Raw genomic sequence first — 18386 nt, forward strand, 5'->3', positions numbered from 1 at the left:
CTTGGTCGTCATGGCTTGCGTCATGGGCACCTCGCGAGGTACCCCGCCTTGAAATCTCCACCTCCTCGTGAGCCAGCCTGACGAGGCCGTGCCTGAGGAAGCTCCTTGTCATCCACCCCACGAGGCTTGGCCCCTCGCGAGGGTCTTGAGTTTGTGTTGATGAAGATGGGCCGTGCTGGGCCCCCTTTGAACCACGCCGCAGGCTGCAGGCAGGCAAGTCTGGGGACCCCCGTTCCCAGAATGCCGACAGTAGCTCCCGGGCCCAAGGCGCTCCCGGACTTGGCCGAGCAGAGAGGCGAAAGAGCAAGTGCGAAGGCGCGGGCCCTAACAGCTTGCGGCCTTGGGCGCCACGTGGCGGTTGATTGGACGTGGGCGCCTCCACTTCCCCACGACGCCTCGGCAACTGCACGGATTTGACAAGTCCCTGCATGCGAAACGAGTCAGAATTACCTGCAGTCGCGGAGGCCTGCGGTTGGCCTCCTCTGGCTTTAAGTATGGCACGCCGTGTGCCCTTGCAGTTCATCCCATCTTACTTCTCCATCTTCCCCATGGCCCCGCCAAGGAGGCTCTCGGCCGCAAAGAAGGGAAAAGCTCGCCAGGCCGAGACTGCCTCTCCCCCGCCCAAGCGCGGTCGCGGCCGCCCTCGCAAGCACCCCGTGGCCTCCATGGCGGTTCCCTGTGACCGCAGAGGTGATTTCCCGCATGGCGACGGGCGACCGGCTGCGGCCGGGGGGTGTATCTCGGCCATGCGGCCCCCAAGGCCGCGCTCTCGCACTGCGGAGGTGCTGCCGGAGTTTGTTGTGTGGGCAGCGGAGCCGGCCAGCGCCCGGCTTCAGCTCCCTTGCTTCCTCCTAAGTGAGCTCCTGGCTGGCGCCCCGGGAGGCCTCTGGCTCCAGGCTGATGGCTGCTGCAGCCGGGCCTCATGGGCTTCGCTAGAGGTCTTCGCGTCCGGGAGCCTGGCCCTGACACGCGGCTGACAGACGTTTGCCCGTGCGCGTGGCCTGAGCCGCCGGTGCACCCTGCACTTCAAGTTCGACGGCGATGCCACCCTCTACATGAGGCTGTTTGGGGAAGATGGTCGCCGCGCTGGGTGCTGCCCTGAAGACGACGTCCACGGCCGGGGACCCAGCCCCGGCGAGGATGGAGAGGGCAGCGAGCGCGCGGCTGGTGGCGCCCAGGATTCCTCAAGCTTCACTGGTTCCTCTTCGGGTAGCGACTCTTCTAGCAGCGGGCGCGGTCTGCCTCTGCGCCGTCGTGCCCGCTTGGAGGGTGGTAGCGGGTCCGCCCGCCGTCGCACCCTGGTGAAGCGCGAGAGGGAGTCCGCCTGAGCTCCGGAGGCAGCTCGGGCCCGGCGCATGGCGAGCTTTGCCTGATTTGTTCCCCCTTCTCCTTTTTCCTGCGCAAAAAGACAGCTATGTGGGGACCCCGTGGGGGCGTGTTTGTGTTATCCTTGTCAATCATCGTAACGTTTCCATTATTCTGGTATTGTTCCTTCTTGCTGAACGCCTCCGCGTAGGTAATCCCCAGCCTTGGCCATGGGGTGACCGACCTCGGTCCTGTATTCGCGTCGCAGTGCCCGTGAGGCACGGACTGGAGGAATGCTCCTGTAGTGGGCCCGGGTCGTGAGGTCTTGACCGAAAGGATCGAAACACTCGCGAAGGCGCCAGGGCCGTCCCCTCGCGAGACCTAGCGCAAGAGAAATCGGGGTCGGAGGGCGAAAAACCGAAGAGCCAAAAGCCAAGAGACGGCGACGGTTTCAATAAAACTCCAAATGAGAATAAACTAGCCAACTGCAGAAAGCAAATGAAAAAGCCGCGCCCGACACCTAGTCTAGTCTTTGACGTCTTCTCACCAGCGCGGAGCTAAGTGCTGCCACTGGGCGTGGGAGGGAGCCCCAGGGCTTGAGGCTGGCGCTCCTGAGACTCCGGGGCGTGTACAGCCCCAACTCAATATTACGTGAGAGTTTCACGGGCGGCGAGCTTCACAGGCGTTGGCCTTCTTCACAGGCTCCGGGCGTTTCTTCAGGGAAGCAAGCTTCACGGGCATTGGCCCTCTTCACAGGCTCCGGGCCTTTCCCAAAATGCGATAGCTTCACAGGCGTTCGCCTTCTTCACAGGCTCCGGGCCTTTTCCAAAAAGATGGTCTTCATAGGCATTCGCCTTCTTCACAGGCTCCGGGCCTTTTCCAAAAAGATGGTCTTCACAGGTGTTCGCCTTCTTCACAGGCTCCGGGCCTTTTCCAAAAAGATGGTCTTCACAGGCGTTCGCCTTCTTCACAGGCTCCAGGCCTTTTCCAAAAAGATGGTCTTCACAGGCGTTCGCCTTCTTCACAGGCTCCGGGCCTTTTCCAAAAAGATGGTCTTCACAGGCGTTCTCCTTCTTCACAGGCTCCGGGCCTTTTCAGGGGTAAAACCTCCGGAGGTGCTGGATGTTCCACGCATTCTGGACTGGCACCCCCTCCTGAGTCTCCAAGCGCGCGGAGCCGGGCCTGGAAACAAAAACAACCTTGAACGGGCCCTCCCACATGGGAGAGAGCTTATGAAGTCCCTCCCGGGAGAGAACCCGCTTGAGCACGAGGTCCCCTACCTCGAGAGTCCTGGGGCGGATGTTGCAGCAGTGGTATCGCCGCAGTGCTTGTTGATATCTTGTCGCCTGTAGTGCGGCTTCTCGGAGATGCTCCTCCCCCAGCACGAGGTCCATCGCCCGCATGGCGTCCTGCTGCGCTTCGTCGAACGCTAGGACCCGCGCGGACCGACGTCTGACCTCGTGAGGGAGGACCGCCTCGGCACCATAGACCAAGAAGTAAGGGGTCTCTCCGGTCGGCTTGGTTGCGGTCGTGCGGATGGACCACAACACGGATTGGAGCTCGTTGTACCAGCCTCTGCCGCAAGCCTCCAGCTTCTTCTTGAATGTTCTGGTCTTGAGGCCCCTCAGGACCTCCGCGTTGGCCCACTCGGCCTGGCCGTTGCTTCGGGAGTGCGCCACTGAAGCGTAGCATATCTGCGTTCCAAGGTTAGCACAGTATGATTTGAAGAGGTTGCTGGTGAACTGTGAACCGTTGTCGGTGATGATGCGGTTCGGCACCCCGATCCAGCTCACGATGCCCTTGATGAACTTGACCGCTGAACCCGCGGGGATGGTGCGGACGGCTTCCACCTCGACCCACTTGGTGAATTTCTCCACGACGACGTAGAGGAAGCGATAGCCCCCTGGTGCCTGGGGAAATGGGCCCAGTATATCAAGCACCCAGACTGCGAATGGCCATGTGAGGGGTATGGTCTGCAGACCCCCACCGGCTAATGGATCTGCTTTGCATGGAATTGACAGGCTTCGCAGGCCTTTACCAGTTCGATGGCGTCATTGAGCGTGGTAGGCCAATAGAAACCGCTTCGGAATGCCTTGCCCATGAGGGTTCGCGATGACGAGTGGTGCCCACAGTCTCCACCGTGTATGTCCGCCAGCAGCTCTTTCCCTTGCTCCCTGGAGATGCAGCGTAGGGATACATCATTTGGTCGCTTCCGGTAGAGTTCCCCATCCCTGATGCAGTATGTCGTGGCCTGTCGTGCCATGCGCTCTGCTTCCTCCTCCTTCTCTAGCAAGATCCTTTGTGTCAGATAGCTCCGGAGCTCCGTGACCTAGCATCCCTCCTGAGGCTCCATTGTCAAGAGCAAACGCGCCCCCGAGGCCGGCCCGCAGACTGGGGCTCCCGAGGCTGGCGGCCGGGGGACCTCCTCCCGAGGCTGCACCGCGCTTGATAATGACGGCGTGGCCGAGGGCTTGAAGAGCCGCTCCTCGAAGACGCCAGGCTCCTGAGGCAGTCGCCTGGACGCTCGTTTGGCGATGTCGTCGGCCTCCTGATTGGTGCCACGGGGCACGTGCTATAACTCCAGCCCCCAGAACTGCTTCTCCATCCTGCGGACTTCCGCAAGGTAGGCCTCCATGTGCTCATCCCTTGGCTCATATACTTTGTTGGAGAAGTTGACGAGGAGTTGTGAATCACCTTTGATGGTAAGGCGCTTCACTCCGAGGGCGGCCGCGGCCTTCAGGCCTGCTATCAGGCCTTCATATTCTGCTATATTGTTGGAGACCTTTTCTCCGTGTTGGAAACAGAGCTGCATGGCATAGTAGAGCTTGTCTTGGGTAGGAGATATAAGTACCACGCCAGCCCCCGCGCCGTGCCTAGAGAATGCCCCGTCAAAGTACATGGCCTCACTTCCCGGGGAGAGGGATCGATCCTGACCAGCCTTTAGGCCCGACGCCTCTGTCCACTCTGCCACGAAATCTGCCAAGGTGGCCCCCTTGATGACTCGGGTCGTGCTGAATTCGAGCTGAAGTGCCTGCAGCTCAATGTTCCATTCGGCGACCCTTCCGACTGAGTTAGGGCTCCTGAGCACTCTTTCCAAGGGGTACACGGAGACAACCTTGATAGGGTGACCCTGAAAGTAATGCCGCAGCTTGCGCGAGGCCACCAGTAGCGCGAGGAGAAGTTTCTGAGGCATGGGGTACCGTGCATCGCATCTCGCAACACTGTGCTGACGAAGTACACCGGGTGCTCGACGAGGCTTGGAGCGTCGGTGATGGTGGCGTCCTCTGAGAACCGCGGTGCCTCCTGAGGCGGCGGACCCTCCAGAAGCTGGTTGCCTGGGGGAAGGGTCACTCCTGCTCCTGGTGCGTTCCCCTGCGGCGGCTGATCTTCCTCAATCGTGGCAGTGATCTCTGTGAGTCCTTTTTGGTCATATTTTGCCTTGGCGCGGGCAGCTACCGCGGCCTTGGTCCGACGATCCTCCCTAACCGCCACCAGGGCCGCGCTGGCTGAGTAGGGAGTGGCGGTGTCGGTATCAAAACAGGCGGATCTCGGGTAGGGGGTCCCGAACTGTGCGTCTAGGCGGATGGTAAAAGGAGACAAGGGACACGATGTTTTTACCCAGGTTCGGGCCCTCTCGATGAAGGTAAAACCCTACTCCTGCTTGATTAATATTGATGATATGGGTAGTACAAGAGTAGATCTACCACGAGATCGAAGTGGCTAAACCCTAGAATCTAGCCTATGGTATGATTGTTGTTCGTCCTATGGACTAAAACTCTCCGGTTTATATAGACACCGGAGAGGGCTAGGCTTACACAGAGTCAGTTACAATGGGAGGAGATCTTCATATCATATCGCCAAGCTTGCCTTCCACGCCATGGAAAGTCCCATCCGGACACAGGACGGAGTCTTCAATCTTGTATCTTCATAGTCCGGGAGTCCGACCAAAGGTCTTAGTCCAGCCATCCGGACACCCCCTAATCCAGGACTCCCTCAGTAGCCCCTGAACCAGGCTTCAATGACGACGAGTCCGGCGTGCAAGTTGTCTTCGGCATTGCAAGGCGGGTTCTCTTGCAAATTCTCTGTATCCGTCGAATAGTGTCCGGCTTCTAGTGTGTGCTGTCCTCCTCGGCTTCTGTGCCCCATAATGACCATCTTCCACGCGTCAAACGAATGCGAAAAGCCAGGGGGTATTCTTTTCACTTAACCCCCCCCGGTTGCGTTAATGAGCCGCCCATAAAAGAGACAGGGATTTAGATCCAACTCGCACCATCTTCCCTCCGCGAGTCTTCATCAGAGCGCCTCTGACAGAGATCCATTCCAACATGGCCAGTCGATGCCGCTCCTCCTCTTGCTCTTCCAGCCCTCGGCCCGGAGATTGGGGGCGGTGCTCCATCCCGCATAGCGAGTTAGTAGGGCTTCAGTCCAAGGGGCTTCTCCCCCCAACATATATGGTCCCTGTTCGAGCCTGGATTGCTGCCTATAGCGGCGGAGAGCAGGTGGAGGGCGTTCCCAATCCCTCTCAAGGAGAACGGGTATGCCTAGTCCCTTATTTGATGAGAGGACTAGGATTTCCAATTCATCCGTTTCTCCGAGGGTTGCTAGAGTTCTACGGCCTCCAGCTACATAACCTCACGCCCGCCTCCATTTTGCACATCGCGGGCTTCGTGGCCCTCTACGAGTTGTTCTTGGGTGTTGAGGCCCATTTCGCACTGTGGAAGAGGTTGTTTTGCCTTGTGCCCCATTCTCAGGAGGGGTTTATTTCTCAGGTGGGCTGTGCCGAACTATGGCGCATCGTCGGGACCGGATATCTATCCGGCACCCCAAAGAGGGCGTCCGAAGACTGGCCCTCGGAGTGGTTTTATATAGATGACGTCCCCCTGCCGGACCCTGTACGGATCGGACTCCCCGAGTTCAATAATGCCCCGTTGAAGAAGCGCCTGAGTTGGTGCCCACGGAAGCCTCAAAGGGAAGCTGATAGGGACGTCATGTACCTGATGAGCCGGATAAGGTTGTTGGCTCACTCTGGACTGACCATGATTAAGGTCATGGCCGTATGCATTACGCGAGGGGTGCAGCCTCTTCAATACAGAGGCCTCCCCATGTGGGATTTCAACGGGGAGGATGACGCAACCCGGTGCGGTCGCAAGGGGCCAGATTCGGCCGCCACTTTAACAAGAATCTTATCCGCTTTGTACAAGGGGGAAGAGGAAGAATTCCTCCGTGTCAACCCGGAAGGCGGATTCTCTATGTACAATCCTCCTAGTTGGGTGAGCGGACACTTTCACTTGCCTATCCGTTTGTGAAATTCCCGTAGTTGAGTACTTAGACTTAGTAATGTTCAAACGCAGGAGCTGCGCCAGGCTATGAAGGAAATAAACAGCCCTACCCACAACCCGAGGACCCGGGATGGCCCCTCGATCCGGACTCCCAAGAAGATCCGGACTTATGCATGGAGTTGATTGATGGACTATTTCATAAATTGAGCAAGGATAACTCCTTAGTGGCCATCACGGCCGACTATCCCGGACTACTTCCAGCCTCCAAGGTAACTAAGACCAAAATCCCACTATTCTAATGTTTTATCTTGCATGCCATGTACTAACAACGTTTCGCAGGGTAAATCCTTGAGGCGGAAGGCCGAGCCCGCGGTGGGCAGCCAACAAGGGCCGCTAAAGCCAGGCGGGCCAAAAAGAAGTGCGGACCGGATCGATATTCTGGCGCAACGTTATGGCGTGCGGATTTAATGCCTAGGGTTTATGCCCTTGAGTCTTACTAATGCTCATGATTTTCTTAGGAAGAAGAGAGCCCGCCGGACTATGTCCGCCGACCAAGGTTCGAGGCCCGGTCCGGAAGCGGAGGCGGACGCGGGACACACCTCGGGCACTCCTCCGACAGAGGGCGCCGACGGGCTATCTACCACCAATTCAGAGGTGGAGAGTGCCCTGAACCACAGGCGTCACCAGACTATTCTTCGTGACGCGTGTTTTTCCCCAGAGGCTTGGATGCCTTTAATACAGGAGATGTGTATCTCCGTGCTGCTCAAAATGGTCTAGCCAGAGCCACGGAGGAGTATGTGAAAGACATATAGGTGAGTAAAATTGAAGGTTATATATGTCAGTAGCCCTCGAGACTTGAAACAATGAAGATAACTGTGTGAAGGATCATGTGCTATGCAGTGTATTACAAAGAAGAACACACAATTGTCCCAGGAGCTCGAAGAGTGCAAGGCTCAGCTCGAGGCCGCATTGGCCACTTCAGAGAATGTCAAGGGGATGCCCGCATGTAATATGTGCTTTGAAAGGTACTTCCGTTTTGAAATGCAGCAGGCGTGCAACCATGACGATAATAATGCAGATGAGGCCAGAGTAAATCCGGACCAGCAACAACTTCTACGCCAACTAAAGGCTGGCGAGAGCGTGCTGACGAGGGTGAGGCAAGAGAAGAACAAGCTTCAAGACGCCAATACCCAGCTAGATGAGGAACTGGAAGATGTTTGTATTCAGCTGTCTTCTGCCGTGAAGGAGAATCGGCGACTTTGATGCGACATTTTTAGTAAGTGCTTGAACGAATCTTCAAAAAAAGAATTCAGCGAGGAAGTCGATTGACAGAGCTATGTCTGTAGGTCTGCTGACGGGTCATCCGGCAGAGGAAATGCCCGGTTCATTGGGAGACCTTCTTCCCGAGCTGTTGCAACTACACGAGCGAGTTTGGCAGGCAATGTAAAGCGGCATCCAGGCTATGTGGCCATCCCTTTCCGTGCCCGAAGTCCTTGAGGAGCTTGCCAAGAAGCTGGAGGGATTGTGGCAGCGCTTCCGATTGTGGAACATATCGGCTTTCCATCAAGGTGCCAGGGAGGCCTGGGCCATGGTGAAGACTCGATACACGAAGGCTGACCCAAACCACATGGCTGAGGTCGGCCCTACAGGTCCGGACGGAAAGGAGCTCCCAGTCAGCTTAGCATATGGCCAGGTGGAGCTGGCTGCAAAGTATTCCCTACAGGACTGTAAATTAGACCGCCTGTTGGATGGCATTGAAGAAGAATATGTCGAGTTGAATTGACTCTGTAAAAATGACATAAAAATGTCTTCTAGCCGAATTGTAGATCATTTGTCATTGCGGACCTTTTCGCTTTGACCTCTGGACCCTATAGTCCGGAGTGTGTCCGGATACCCTCTCGGTAAGAACCGAGGCATGCATGGAGACAAGGCGTAGGGGTCATAAGTGCTTTATCAGACAAGTGCCCAACTAGTTATGTTATATTACATGGTTAGTAAGAAACATCTTCCAGAGAGAATAGTTCCGTTAGGGGTTCCTTTCCCTCGGAGGCATGCCCTAAGGTGCATCTCCGAACTGCCGGAAAGAGCAGAAAAGCATCTAGGGGGAAATAAATGAATACGAAAGATCATATTTTAGTTCACCGACCGAATATTCCCTTAAGAACGCTAGCTTTCGGCTTCACCCAGTCTGAGGTACACATCTGGCTGACCCGGCAGTGACAATCGCAGAGGTGCTCCCTTTACCACCTAGCCGAACGAACGGGAACGTAGTGGTAAGCACAGGAGCCAGGCAACCCAGCTTGGCCAAAACTTAAGTCATATCGATGCATATAATGGTGTATAAAAGGTTCATGCGGAAGCATCACACATGTTTTGGGCATTAGGCCCGTTTTATATAAACTTCTTGGTAGAGAAGCCCCCAGGTATTATGGGCGCAGGTAGCACGTCGGGTATGTGCCAATATTGCACATGCAAGCCCCTAAGGGCTTGTGGAAAAAAAGGGGTAGGGAGAAGGAACAAAATCCCGGACTGCCAAAAATAAAAATAAAAAATAAAACAAAGGGACTAGGGAAGGAAATGAACATGGAGTCCGGCGCTAGGCGTAGAACCTTCGTAGGCATGCTGTGTTCCATGGGTTCGGCTTGAGTTGGTTATCCGATGCGCATCGCAGACGGTACGCTCCGCCGGTCAGTACTTGGTCGATGATGAAGGGGCCCAACCATTTGGGCTTTAATTTATCCTTTTTCTTGTCCGGCAGGCGTAGAACTAGTTCGCCAACGTTATAGGTTTTGGCCCGTACTTCTCTGCTTTGGTATCTTCGAGCCTGCTGTTGATAGAATGCGGAACGAGCCTTTGCCACGTCACGCTCCTCTTACAATGCGTCCAAGCTGTCCTGCCGATCGAGCTCGGCTTCTCTTTCTTCGTACATGCGCACTCGAGGTGAGTCATGGATTATGTCACATGGCAGTACTGCCTCTGCGCCGTATACCATAAAAATGGTGTGAATCCGGTAGTGCGATTCGGCATGGTCCGCAACCCCCAGAGTACGGAGTCAAGCTCCTCTACCCAGTGCGTGTTAGATTCCTTGAGGGATCGCACTAGTCTGGGTTTGATGCCGCTCATAATGAGACCATTGGCCCGTTCGACTTGACCGTTAGTTTGAGGGTGATAGACTGAAGCATAGTCGAGCTTGATGCCCATGTTTTTGCACCAAAGTTTGACTTCATCGGCCATGAAGTTTGTGCTGTTGTCGGTTATGATGCTGTGGGGGACGCCGTAACGGTGTACGACCCCGGATATGAAGTCTATCACTGGTCCGGATTCGGCCGTCTTTACAGGCTTGGCTTCTATCCATTTGGTGAATTTGTCCACCATGACCAGTAGATATTTTTGCTTGTGGGTTCCTCCTTTAAGGGGTCCGACCATGTCAAGCCCCCAGACCGCGAAAGGCCAGGTAATGGGTATAGTTTGTAGGGCGGTAGGTGGCATGTGGCTTTGGTTGGCGAATAACTGGCAACCAACACATCGTTGCACTAAGTCCTGAGCGTCTGCCCGGGCTGTTGGCCAATAAAATCCGGTACGGAAGGCCTTGCTTACAAGGGCCCGGGCTGCGGCGTGGTGCCCACTGAGCCCGGCATGAATTTCAGCCAAAAGGTCTCGCCCTTCCTCTTCAGAGATACACCTTTGAAGGACTCCGGTTGTGCTTTTCTTGTAGAGCTCTCCCTCGTGGACTTTGTAGGCTTTAGATCGCCGCACTATGCAGCGGGCCTCGTTTTGGTCCTCGGGAAGTTCCTACCTAGTAGGTAGGCTAGGAATGGTTCTGTCCAAGGGGCAATGACTGCCATTATTTCGTGGTCTGACGGCGTTGTTTCATTGGCGGAGCCCCCAACTGTGTCAGAATGTTCGGTGAGGGGCAGTGTAGTTGTGTCCGGGCTATAGTTTCTGGATTCTCCTTCCCATGATACAGATGGCTTGAACAACCTTTATAGGAAGATGTTGGGAGGGACGGCCTCGCGCTTGGCGCCAATGCGTGCCAGCACGTCTGCTGCTTGGTTATTTTCCCGGGCTATGTGATGAAATTCGAGCCCCTCAAACCGAGCTGACATCTTTAAGATGGCGTTGCGGTAAGCTGCCATTTTTGGATCCTTGGTGTCGAAGTCTCCATTTATTTGGGATATTGCGAGATTTGAATCCCCGCAGACCTCTAGGCGCTGAATGCCCATGGAGACTGCCATTCGGAGGCCATGTAAAAGGGCCTGATATTCGGCTGCGTTGTTGGAATCCGTGTACATTATCTGGAGTATGTATTGGACTATGTCCCCGGTTGGGGACGTCAGAACAACGCCAACCCCCAGGGCAGCCAACATTTTGGAGCCGTCGAAGTGCATGATCCAGTTGGAGTATGCGTCGTATTCTTTAGGGAGTTCGGCTTCAGTCCATTCGGCGATGAAGTCGGCCAAAACCTGCGACTTAATAGCTCGCCTTGGCTTGTAGGTTATGTCGAACGGGAGGAGCTCGATGGCCCATTTGGCAATCCGGACCGTTGAGTCGCGGTTGTTTATAATATCATTAAGGGGTACTTCGGATGCCACTGTTATGGAGCACTCTTGAAAGTAGTGTCGCAGCTTCCGGGATGCCATGAACACCGCATATGCTATCTTTTGATAATGCGGGTACCGTGACTTGCATGGAGTTAGCACAGTGGACACGTAGTACACTGGTTTTTGGAGGGGGGACTTGTGTCCGTCCGCTTCTTGTTCGACGACAAGCACCGCGCTTACAACTTGATGGGTTGTCGCGATGTATAATAGCATTGGTTCGCCCGTGTTGGGCGCGACCAGGACCGGATTTGTTGCCAGTATGGCTTTTATTTCTTCGAGTCCGGCCGTGGCGGCATCCGTCCACTCGAAGTGGTCGGTGCGCCGCAAGAGGCGATAGAGGGGTAATGCCTTTTCTCCTAAGCGGGAGATAAAGCGGCTTAGAGCCGCCACACATCCTGTCAGTTTTTGTATTTGCTTGAGGTCCTTTGGGGTATCCAATTGTGACAGAGCTCGGATCTTGGCTGGGTTTGCTTCAACTCCTCTACCGGATACGATGAAGCCCAAGAGCTTTCCGGCTGGTACGCCGAAAACGCAATTTTCCGGGTTGAGCTTAATGTCATATGTTCGGAGATTGTCGAACGTGAGCCTCAAGTCGTCTACTAGAGTATCGACATGTTTTGTTTTGACGACCACGTCATCTACGTATGCTTCGACTGTTTTGCCGATCTGGTTGGCCAGACATGTCTGAATCATGCGCTGATATGTTGCGCCGGCGTTTTTGAGCCCGAAGGGCATCGTGTTGAAGCAGAATGGGCCGTATGGGGTGATGAATGCCATTGCGGCTTGGTCTAACTCTGCCATCTTGATTTGATGGTAGCCAGAGTATGCATCGAGGAAACATAATGAGTCGTGTCCTACGGTGGCGTCAATGATTTGATCAATTCGGGGGAGTGGGAAAGGGTCCTTTGGACAGGCCTTGTTTAGGTCTTTGAAATTGACACATAGACGCCAAGATTTGTCCTTCTTTGGTACCATCTCCAGGTTTGCTACACAGTCTGGATGTTTTATGTCTCTGATGAATCCGGCTTCCAGCAGCTTTGCTAGTTCCTCTCCCATGGCTTGTCTCTTGGGTTCGGAAAAATGCCGTAGGGTCTGCTTGATGGGTTTAAACCCTTTTATGATGTTCAGGCTATGCTCGGCCAGCCTGCGTGGGATTCCTGGCATATCCCAGGGGTGCCAGGCGAAAATGTCCCAATTTTCTGGCAGGAAGTCTCTGAGTGCGGCGTCTACATCGGGTTTTAATTGTGCCCCGATGGAGGCCGTTTTTGTAGGGTCCGTTGGATGGACTTGGAATTTGACTATTTCGTCCACTGGTTTAAAAGAGGTGGACTTGGATCTCTTGTCTAGTATCACATCGTCCCTGTCCACCATAGAGCGCAATGCCGTTAATTCCTTGGCCGCTAGGGCCTCAGATAATGCCTCCAGGGCCAGTGCGGCTGTCTTGCTTTCAGCGTGGAGCGCTGTCTCCGGATCACTTGCGAGAGTGATGATTCCGTTGGGCCCGGGCATTTTGAGCTTCATGTACCCGTAATGGGGTATGGCTTGGAAAATTGTAAATGCTTCTCGCCCTAGCAGAGCGTGGTATCCGCTGCTGAACGGGGCCACTTGAAACATGACCTCCTCGGATCTGTAATTGTCCGGCGTGCCGAACACCACATCCAGTGTGATTTTTCCTGAATAGCACGCTTCCCGGCTTGGGATTATTCCCCTAAAGTTGTGTTTCTTCGCTTAATGCGGCTCCAGTCAATTGCCATCCATGAGTACCTTTGTAAGTCGGAAGCCGTCCACTATCGGTCTGAGGACCAATGCGGCTGGTGCTCGGGCTGTCCGGAATTTAGGTTCGTCACTGGCATTAAAGGTGATAGACGTGTCACTCCATGGGTTTATTGTTGCTACTTGGTAGACTTCGGCAAGGTTGCGGAGCGTTCGTTTCCTTGCATTGTTTGATGTGAAGGTCTCGAAGACTATCAACACCGTACTGGGGAGGTATTCTTCGGGTGCTGGAGTTAAAAGCTCCTCGCCACTTCTGGCCACCTGCCGTAGTATCCAACATGCTCTGAGGCTGTGCGTTGGTGTGGCTTTCCCTGAATTATGAATTTCATAGGGTCCATTGAGCCATCCTTCCAGTATGGTCCCGTACCCTGTAGAGGGTTTTTGTTTTTTGATCTTTGGCTCAGATGCCTGGCGATAATGCGCCCTTTTGTTTCGGACTCGTGTTATATTCGGGGCCGGATTGTCCCAGAATTTATCTTCAGTTTTCCGAATGCTTTCAGTCGCACAGTACTTTCGTACTATGGATGTCAAGTCGGTGAATCGTGTAATTTCGCGGCGACTTATGGCGTTGAGGATTCCAATGTCCGTGCAGTTCTTAAAGAAGAGTGAAATTGCTTCTTTCTTACGGCAGTCCTTTATCCTGTTCATAACCAGGAGGAATCTGGCCCAGTAGTGGTGTACTGTTTCTCCGGACTCTTGCCATATTGGGGATAAATCCCGTATAGTTGGGTGGGCGGGTGGAATTAAATCCGGAACCCTGCCCGATGTAAGATTCAGGGGCCGAGCGGTTTCCGAATTCGGAAGCTTGCTTTCTCGGATATTATTCAATGAATTGGGCCTGCTGCCTGACTTTAGGTTCAAGGTTTGGGCGACACCCTCCCCTCCGCGGGTATCCAGCTTGGAGGGATCGGGAATCCGGACGCATCTGGTCCTTAGGGTGGGCGAAGACTCGCCGCATTGTTCTTCCGCCACTTCGACGTGGTGGGTAATCTGGGGAGAGTCAATCTCTCTCTGATCGGGTTTAAGCCCAATCTGGTCATAATCGGTAGCAACTCCCAGGGCCGCGATGTGATCCAAGAGCTCGTTCAGGGAGAAGAGCTCCATCGGATCTAACTGCTCGGCAAGCTCTGAGCTGATGTGAAGATTGCTTTCGATGGCCCGAGAGGTCATCGTCGGTGCGACGGCCGGACAGGCGGTCATCAAAAACCTGTGTAGCCGGAGAGTTTGGCCGAAAGCCAAAGCTCCTTTAGCAACGACGCCATCTTTAAAAACGGGATGCAGCATCCTTCCTGATGGTGCCGACACAGCGGAACTCTCAATGAAAGCACCAATGTCGGTGTCAAAACCGGCGGATCTCGGGTAGGGGGTCCCGAACATTGCGTCTAGGCGGATGGTAACAGGAGACAAGGGACACGATGTTTTTACCCAGGTTCGGGCCCTCTCGATGGAGGTAAAACCCTACTCCTGCTTGATTAATATTGATGATATGGGTAGTACAAGAGTAGATCTACCACGAGATCGAAGTGGCTAAACCCTAGAATCTAGCCTATGGTATGATTGTTCTTCGTCCTATGGACTAAAACTCTCCAGTTTATATAGACACCGGAGAGGGCTAGGGTTACACAGAGTCGGTTACATTGGGAGGAGATCTTCATATCGTATCGCCAAGCTTGACTTCCATGCCAAGGAAAGTCCCATCCGGACACGGGACGGAGTCTTCAATCTTGTATCTTCATAGTCCGGGAGTCCGGCCAAAGGTCTTAGTCCGGCCATCCGGACACCCCCTAATCCAGGACTCCCTCAGGCGGCGAGGTAGAGTACCAAGGGCTCTTGTGGGCGTGGGGCTACCATCACCGGTGGGCTGGTTAGGTATCTCTTGAGGTCTTGGAATGCCTTGTCGGCCTCTTCAGTCCATTCAAAGGGCCCCTTTTTCTTCATCAATTGGAAGAAAGGCAGCGCCCGCTCCCCCAACCTGGAGATGAAGCGCCCCAGTGCAGTCACGCGCCCAGTGAGCTTCTGCATCTCTTTGAGGGTCTTTGGCAGGCTCATGTCCTCGACCGCCTTGACCTTTTCTGGGTTGGCCTCGTTGCCTCGATGGGATACGAGGAAACCCAAGAGCTTGCCCGAGGGGACTCCAAACACACACTTCTCCGGGTTGAGCCTCAGGCTCACTGCGTTGAGGCTTGCAAAGGTTTCCTCCAGGTCTTGTATCAGGTTCTTGGCCTCGCGAGACTTTACTACAATGTCGTCGACGTAAGCCTCCACGTTCTTCCCGAGTTGCGGGCCCAAGGTGATGTGCATGAGCCGCTGAAAGGTTGCCCCCACGTTGCGCAGTCCGAAGGGCATGCATGTATAGCAGTATACCCCACATGGGGTCAGGAAGGCCGTCTTCTCCACGTCTTCCACCGCCATCTTGATCTGATGATACCCGGAGAAGGCATCCAAGAAGCATAACAGGTCACACTCAGTGGTGGAATCGACGATTTGATCGATGCGTGGGAGCGGGAAAGGATCTTGTGGGCACGCTTTGTTGAGGTTGGTGAAGTCGACACACATGCGCTCCTTCCCTCCCTTCTTGGGTACCACCACCAGGTTGGCCAACCAATCTGGATATCGAACCTCGCGAATGACCCCCGCGGCTTCTAGCTTGCGGGTCTCCTGGACGATGAAGGCCTGTTTTTTGGTGGACTGCCGCCTTGCTTTCTGCTTTACGGGGCGCACATTGGGTCACACGTTGAGGTGGTGCTCGATCACGCCCCGTGGGATCCCTGCCAGTTGATCGGGCTCCCAAGCGAACACCTCCTTGTTTGCACACAGGAATCTGACCAGGGCTTCCTCCTGCTCGGGCCCGAGGTGGGCGCTTATGGTGAAAGTGGCGCTGGTGTACCCGTCCTCGTCGACGGGTATCTGCTTGGTATCCGCCTTGTCTTGGGTGAACAATTGTTTTTTCTTGGCAGGTGCAGCCCCCTTAGGCTCTGGGGCCCCCACGTTGGCGGGCTGTGCTGGCGCCGCCGTCTTGAAGGCGGGCTGGAGCGCTCGCAGCGCGTCCCCGATGTCCCCAGGCACGGTGAGGACTCCGGTGCTCCCGGGCATCTTCATGAGGTTGTATGCCGGGTGAGTCGCGGCCATGAATTGGGCCAGCACCGGGTAGCCGAGGATGGCATTGTAGGGGAGGCCGATGAGGGCGATGTCGAAATCGACCAGCTCCGTGCGGAAATTGTCGTAGGTGCCGAAGGTCACTGGGAGCCGGATCTGTCCCAAGGAACTGGATGACCCGCCCCCGATTCCCATGAAGGGCTGGCTTGGCCGCAGCCGCCCCCGGGGTATGCGGAGGAGGTCGAAAGTTTCGACTGAAAGCACGTTGAGGCCCGCGCCACTGTCGATGAGGGTCCTGGTGACAGCCACCTGGCAGATGGTGGGGGTGCACAACATCGGGAGCGCACCCGAGCAAGCTGAGTTGGAGGGGTGGTCTTCCGAACTGAAGGCTAACCTGGCCTGCGGCTCCGGCCAGTCCAGGGAAGCCCCTTGCCGCACGGAGGTGGCGCCGACCTGGCAGATGAACGGCTTGACATGGTGACTGGAGGGCGGCGCCTGCGAGCCGCCCAGGAGGGCCGCGACAACCGGGGAGGCCGGAGCGGCGTGGCGGGCGAGGAAGAGGTCGCACGGCCTTCCCCAAGAGGCCACAGAGGGATGCAGGTGCGATATTCGTTGCTCGCTCCCCGCCGGGCCGGTGGCGGTGTTGACGGCGGGCGACGGGGAGCGAATAGGGCGCGCGCCGACGGGAGCCGTGCGGGCGACTCGAGCGGCACGAGCAGCCCGACGAGCGTCAACCATGGACGCGACGGTCGGAGAAGAGCAGGGCGACGGAAGACGAATTCCGGCAGACCCCCTACCTGGCATGCCAAATGTCGGATTTAGGGTTCCGGCAGACCCTTGAGTTTCGAACACTGGGGTGCGCACGGAGGTTTCGCCTTCTACCTACCTGTTCCACGCCGAATCGCTAGGATCTAAACTACGAGAAGAGGAACACAAGAGACACAGGGTTTATACTGGTTCAGGCCACCATTGTTGTGTAATACCCTACTCCAGTGTGTGGTGTGGTGGATTGCCTCTTGGGCTGATGATGAACAATACAAGGAAGAACAGCCTCGCGAGGGACTGTTCTTGTGGTGGTGTTGTCGCTTTGGAAGGGTTGATTCTAGATGCCTATCTTATCCCCTCGATCTCCCTACCCTGTAGGTTGCCAGTCCTATTTATAGGCGAAGGCCCTGGGCCACTTCCCAAATATTGAGCGGGAAGGGCGCCAACAATTGGCCAATTTGAAGGGGAACATCTAGTACACTTATCCTGACTAAAGTTGGTCCTCGCCTGTCAAAGGCTCTGGTGGTGACGCCGACTTGGGCTCCACGGTGACCTCCATCCTACCGTTGGACTGGTCTTGGTCTTGTTACACCAAAATGGATGCATTTGCTTGATGCTCTCGCCTGCGCTTGCTCCCCTTGCACCAAAGAGGAAAGAAGGATACTGCACGGGCTGGCGCCCGTCCGGCGCCCTTGGTCGTCATGGCTTGCGTCATGGGCACCTCGCGAGGTACTCCGCCTTGAATTCTCCGCCTCCTCATGAGCCAGCCTGACGAGGCCGTGCCTGAGGAAGCTCCTTGTCGTCCGCCCCGTGAGGCTTGGCCCCTCGCTAGGGTCTTGAGTTTGTGTTGATGAAGATGGGCCGTGCTGGGCCCCCTTTGAACCACGCCGCAGGCCGCAGGCAGGCAAGTCTTGGGACCCCCGTTCCCAGAACGCCGACACATGCGGCCTGGGAATGATGCAGCCCTCGGGGCGCTCCCAGCTGGAAATGAAACTTGAAAGATGTCACCTGATAGTGTTGACGAGGAAGGGGTGTTGAAGTAGCAGACGTAGCAGGCTACGGGAGCCGATCTTCATGAGCCCCCAGGCCAAGGAGCCTCGGGGGGCTCCGGAGGCGCCGGTGGCTCCTCGCAAACCATCTCCATCTCCGCCAGGACTGCGGAACGCGTGGCCTCCTGAGCCTCCAGGATGCTCCTCATGAGGCGCTGGCGCACCGCGGCCGCGTTCGGCAAACCGTAGGGCATGCGAATGTAGCTGTGGGGTGGGCCTTCGCAGCGCCCCACGCGTGAGGGCTAGAAGTGCTCCTGAGAGGCGGCCCGGTTGAGCCCTGGGATGTCGACGCAGACGCGTAGCCCACCATCCTCGCCTGGATGGGGAGCTGCAGCGGGTAAGCGGCGGCTGCCACTCATGACTCTTGACTCCTGCAACTCCTGTGTGACCTGACTGACGAACTCCTGAGGGTTTGGCCCTCCTTGATTTGCTCCTTCCTGAGGGAAACGTGCTCTGAAACACGCCTCCAAGTGGTGCCCAATCGCCTCCCTCGTGACCTTAGCAAGGTCGGGGGCCCT

The sequence above is a fragment of the Triticum aestivum genome, chromosome 3B (assembly GCF_018294505.1).
Source record: "Triticum aestivum cultivar Chinese Spring chromosome 3B, IWGSC CS RefSeq v2.1, whole genome shotgun sequence".
NCBI classification, from domain to species: Eukaryota; Viridiplantae; Streptophyta; class Magnoliopsida; order Poales; family Poaceae; genus Triticum; species Triticum aestivum.